This window comes from Anoplophora glabripennis, unplaced genomic scaffold (assembly GCF_000390285.2).
Source record: "Anoplophora glabripennis isolate ALB-LARVAE unplaced genomic scaffold, Agla_2.0 scaffold493, whole genome shotgun sequence".
Classification (NCBI taxonomy): domain Eukaryota; kingdom Metazoa; phylum Arthropoda; class Insecta; order Coleoptera; family Cerambycidae; genus Anoplophora; species Anoplophora glabripennis.
The window spans coordinates 110,420-116,657 of NW_019416669.1; positions in this window are offsets into that span (position 1 = coordinate 110,420).

Consider the following 6,238-nt stretch of genomic DNA (forward strand, 5'->3'; position numbering starts at 1 on the left):
ACTGAAAGTGATACTAATTTTCATTTTTCATGACGAGTTTTTGGATATTTTTAGAATATTTTTAGGATATTTCCTGTCGCCTTTGTCAAAGTCTCAGAAACAAGTGGATTTTGCTGACACTCTTTTTGTTAAAAAAATATTTTGCTTGTGTTCAAAGGTAGAAAAATGTAGGCCAAAATATACAGGCTGACCCTTCTTAAGAAATGATTAGTAATATTTTGCTTGGTTAGAAAATAATTTGTAACGTATTTATTTATTAATTACTGAAAATGGGCCCTATGTTCTATGAATATAGCGAAATACAGCTAAACAATAGATCACTTCATTTAATAAATAATTTTATAAATAATTCTAGTATTAGCGATATTAAGAATGTGAAGTTGCCAAAAGTAAACTTGAAATATATTTCAAACAATTTTAATTTCAAGGTTTTGTATCCAAATGTTCTTAGTGCATACAAGATTTCCCCAAATCTGAAAAGTCAATTTTTATTGAAAACCTTGCAAGAAGAAGAATTTAGTTTCAACTTTTTTACTGTAGGGCTGAATATAATAAATAGATCTTGACATGAACAAAAAAATTCTGTGTAGGTAGATCGTATAAGATTTTCCATATAAGATATCAAAACATTTCATTAAGAAAAGTAATTTTGAAAGCTAAATTTTAACAACAACCGGCCTACGTTGATTTTCTGCATATTGTGTAAATGCCATTTTTCTGTAAGAAATCGAGAAAAATTGTAATAGAAGTTGTTGAAAATTAAACTGTCTTCCAAAATCCCAAATTTGTTGGCAATGAGCTTTTATTTTGCAATTCGGTAATTTATAAAATCAAAACATATCGAAGTAGGCCGAGTATCTTCAAATTAGGCTCAATTAATAATAATTTTTTATTGTGAATGTTTTCTCAAAAACAAAAAATGTTCGTATATAAAGTACTAAGTAGAAAATATTGTTTTGCTTCTGAAAACCTACATAATTAAAAAAAATAAAAGTATGCTACAAATTACTTTTTATTCATATACAGACAAAATGTATTCTATATTATTTATACTTAAGTAGATGATTTCAGTACAATCCGAGAAAATCAAAACCTTGAGCTAAATAAAATATCTCCACTTAGAAAATTAAACTTTTAATTTACTTAATTCAAGGTTACGTTATAGTAGATATGCTAATACAGAATATCTTAATAAATCTATTCATGAATCAAGCATAGCGATTCTTTTCCATGTACGATGGTTTCAAAAAATTAGAAAATTTTAACTTAAACATTTTTTGTTTTTTGACCCTTACCCTTTAGACAATTTAAGAACACCCCGTATAGATGAATGTCGGAAATGGATTGGTGCTGTTTATATAATATAGTATATTGAGTTTAAGCATAAAATCTACTACTACATTTCAAATAATTTCTTTGTCGAGGATACCCTGTATAAGTGGTCCACTTAATACTACTTTCTTGGATTTATGCATAGAACCAAAAGTTTTTTAACAAGAATAACTATTTTATAAAATGAAAAATTAAAATTTTTCCCTCTTTTCAACCGTACCTGTACACGCTGTATACAGAGTGATTCGTATTCGAACCGACAGACAGATGCATGTCGGGAATTCTAAAATATGGTGTTTTAACACTTATCTCTATACCAAGTTGCTTTGTTTAGCCATTAGATGGCGATAAAGTTGACAACCAAATAACTCAAACATTTTGTGCGAAAAATACTTTTTTTTCTAGAACAAAAAGTCCTTTTCATACAGCTGTTACTTGTTAATTTAATTGGATAAATTGCTTCAATAGTATGACTTGTTTTTGAAAACATTTATTTCAACTGAACTGAAATCAAAATAATCGACTGTAACTAGTAACTTATCTTATTGTAAACATCAACAACATGTTTAAAATTAGATCGAAATACTTCTAGTAGTTGCGCAGTGGCCAACGGTCAAAGCTGTTCTGTTTTAGGCATTTTCCATACTCCTGTATCAATAATGGGAAAAGTTCACGTTGTAGATATTTTAGTTGTCCCTGAACTTAGACACACTCTAATTTCAGGCATTGATTTCTGGACTGTTATGGATATAGGTCCAGATCATAACAGAGATGTTTGGCATTTTGCTCTGTTGTTGCCAACACCTTCTTTCGACTCTTGCTTAGAGAAATATTTTAAATAATCTTCTGGAAAAAAAATTAAATTATTGTGGAGAAGTTTAGGTTATACTACCCTTACTACCGACACTCGTCCTATTAAACTGAGATACTATCCCGTTTGGCCCTTTAAACAGAAAATAATCGATGAAGAAGATAAAAGCATGTTGGAACAAGATATAATTCAGCCGTCTAAAAGTTCCTGGTTATCTCCCATTTTATTAGTTCCGAAACGTGATGGCGATTATCGATTATCAACTAAGAAGGATGCCTATCCGCTACTTTATATTTCTGCAATCCTAGATCGTTTACGTGATGCTAAATATTTAAGTTCTATGGATATTAAGTCCGCTTATTGGCAGGTTCCCGTCAAAGGACTTGAAGAGAATTAACTACAATCACTGTCTCGAGTGGTCGGGGATTATATCATTTTAAAATAATGCCTTTTGGTTTTTCTAATACCCCTGCAACATGGCAATGACTTATTGATACTGTCCCTGGTCCAGAATTGGAACCCTATGTGTTTGTATATTTGGATGATATCATTATTATTTCACCTGAATTCGGCACTCATATGACGATTTTGTCCCAAGTGTTTGATCGTTTTATACGCAGTTGGACTAAGGGTTAGTCAGGAAAAGTGCAAGTTTTGTCATCCCTCTTTCAAATACCTAGATTTTATTGTGGATGCAAATGGTCTACATGTAGATCCCGAAAAGGTTGAAGCTATTCTAAATGTGAAAATTCCTACAAATACAACTGAGGTTAGACGTTTTTTTAGGTATGGCTAGTTGATACCGGAGATTAGTGCCCGATTTTTCTTCTATTGTCGCTCCCCTGACTCGATTAACTTGTAAAAATTCTCATTTTAAGTGAACAGATGATTGTGATCGTAATAAGCTTATTTCAGCTCTTATTTTAGCGTGCCCGGATTTCTCCCGACCATTTGTTTTGCAACCTGATGCCTCGGGTTATGGCATCGGTGCTGTTTTAACTCAGCAGATTGATAATGGGGAAAAGGTTATATTTTTTCTACCCAGATCTCTTACTAAACAAAAGAGAAATTTTTCCACTACAGAGGGAGAATACCTTAGTGTAATTTGAGCAGTGGGAAAACTTAGCTAATTTTAAGAATATTTCAAAGCAATTTTTGAAAATATATTCGATTACTTCATCAAAAAGTGACATCTGTACACTACTAGCATACCAAATTTCATTTAAAATGAACAAAGCATTTTAAAATTATTTTGAAAAAATTAAAATGTAGCTCATCATCTAGCTCCTGAACAAAGCAACTTAGTAAAGAGGCAAGCAACTGCCCTGTCCGTTAATTAAGATTCACCCTCTATACTTTAAATTAATTAAGTGTACCTTAATTTTCTGTAAATTTGTCAGTCGGACATTCCAGAGATATAAATGACCATTGCCATGTAAATAATGTCCGGAATTATAAAATGGACGTTACACCGGTTACTAGTTTGTACAAAATGTAAGATACAAAAAATACGTATATTCAGATGTGTATGGTTTTACTGCTTTAACCCTATTCTTGATGCGACTAAAATAGTTTATTTCCATCAGTTCAATTCATATGAATTTCATGATATTAGTCAATCAAATCTAAAAAAAGAGCCGTATGAGGTAAATATGTCATAGGTCATAACACAGTATGAAACAAATTGGAATTTTTTCACTTTGGTTAAACTTTGACAATGAAATAAAAAGTCGTGGACAAAAAAATGCTTCCGGACTAAAAGGTCATTATATACGGCGAAACATTTTTATTGTCCACAGCTGTAAGGTATACCTGTCATTGCTTTTGAGAGCATATCTAATGCCCATGCACAGATCCGCCAAGTTAGAAACCATTCATTGAAATATTATAATTTTATTAGTCTATAATTTTGTGCTAATTATGTGTTAATTTGTGTTCCCCTTAGGGAATCTGGATTTGTTGATTTTACAGTGCAGTAGGAAGTATTAATTTATCTAATTAATACCAACCTAAAATATAAAAATATTTGTTCTAATTACAAGGAATATACGGTAATTGGGAGAAGCTCAGTGAATAAATATGTGGTACTAAAATTTCCTTGTTATTTTAGAAGTTGAGGAAACTGTGATAAAATAACGAAATCGTGTTTTTTCTTCACTGGTTCATGTATGTACTTACAATTATGTTATGTTAATAGACTATTTTAGTGTGACGTCACATATTTTTGTCATAGTTGAAATTGTACAGACCGAATCTGACAATTGCACTATTTACTAGATACTATAAAAATGAACAATTTCAAATTGATTTATTTTTACAAGAATTTGGAAGTATATAAGAACTACAAACACACTAATGTGCTTAAAACTTACAAAAAACGATATAAAAGAATATTCCTAAATTTAAATAAAACAAAAATTTAACATTAGCCGTGTTATTCCTAATGCTCATGCTCGGAAAAAATAGACTCATACGCTGATATGTTATCGCTGTCATCATTAGCGTATTTTCTCTTGTTTTGTTTAATCTTGGCATTTTCTAGTTCTACTAAGTATCGTTATTGTTTTTCTTGATGTTCTACTGTGTGTTTATTGAGTGTTTTTTTCTTCAAGCGGTTTATTATAGACGTATTGTTAACCATAACCAAACTTTACATGAAATTATCTTTAATGCGCATGCTCAGTAACATTGATATAATTTTAATTTATTAATTACTATAAAAGTCAATATTGGTTTATAAATTTAAATATATAATAATTCCATTAGTTTGTCACTTGGGGTTTGAAACTTCTTAAATATTTCTAATATTGCCAGAATATCCCAATATTTAAGGTCATGACAAAGAAGCCATTTTTTTGGCACGTATGTCCAAAGTACATAAGGTCGAAAATCGATCTAGTAAAAATATTGAGAAACTCTTCATGACAATGTTGGGTTGCCCATTGGCGTATGTGACGTCACTACTAAAAAGGTCTATTAATAGAATAAACAGGGTGAACTTTTCTGTGCAAAATAATGGGAATTTTTTCTCCTTCAAAGGAAAGAAATAAATTAATTTGCACATATAGTTCGAAAGCTATAATTAAAATAACAGTGAAAAATCAAAGATCACCCCGTATATCCACAAATTTTCGGTTAATACCAGTATAGCACAAGGATTATAATTTACGTCACAAATTAGTATAATGCGAAACTGTTGTAGTTACGAGTACAATATAAAAATGTGAGTTACATGAAATGAGATGAGTTTCCGTCGCCCCTTAAAAATGTACTTTGTTGGCTTGAAATTATTATGGCTATTAAAAAATTTAGATCTAAAGAAATTATGACTGTTATGACAACATCAGGGATAGTGCAAAATTATTTTGTAACGAGAGTTAAAGTTTAAAAACTTGAAAATAGTGAAAGGGACAGGCGATCTGTGGGAACAAGACAAAAAGTACATAAGTAAGTAACTGAAACAAGAATATAATGTCCATATACTGAGAAAAGTATTTAATTGAATGGCTGAAGAGAGAGATTTGACATTCTGAGCAGTTAGAAGAAAGATAAATAATGTTTATCAGGTTCAAGAATTTAATTTAAATTAATTAGGTGTACCTCAATTTTTTGCATCTTTTTAAGGAAGAGTCCTAGATAAAAACTATATAGGAAAGACTCCCTTTAAAATTCACCACTGAATAAGAGCTTTCATTTTGGTCACCTTTTGTGAATCACCCTGTATACTATATTTTCCCTCAGTGTATGAAAGAGAACATTCATTGGTATTATAAAATTTTACATTAAGGTTAGCGGCATAAAAAATATGTACATAGAATGCAGAATTTTCCTTTTTACCATCATTCTCTTTTAGACTGAATTAAAAAGAAGGAAACACAAAAATAAAGAAATATTTACCTTTAAAAAGATAATACATATGCATGTGAGTAGGTATATTAAAAAGCAAAAAACACTAACGTCATATTTTGCAGTTTGGAAAACAACAAAGAAATGAGCTATGAGTCCTTTGATGAATAAAATGCAAATTTTTAGTTAGTAAATTCCAAAGGGAATTAAAAGCACAAACCAGGAAACAAGCTTATGTGTTCGAGCTTT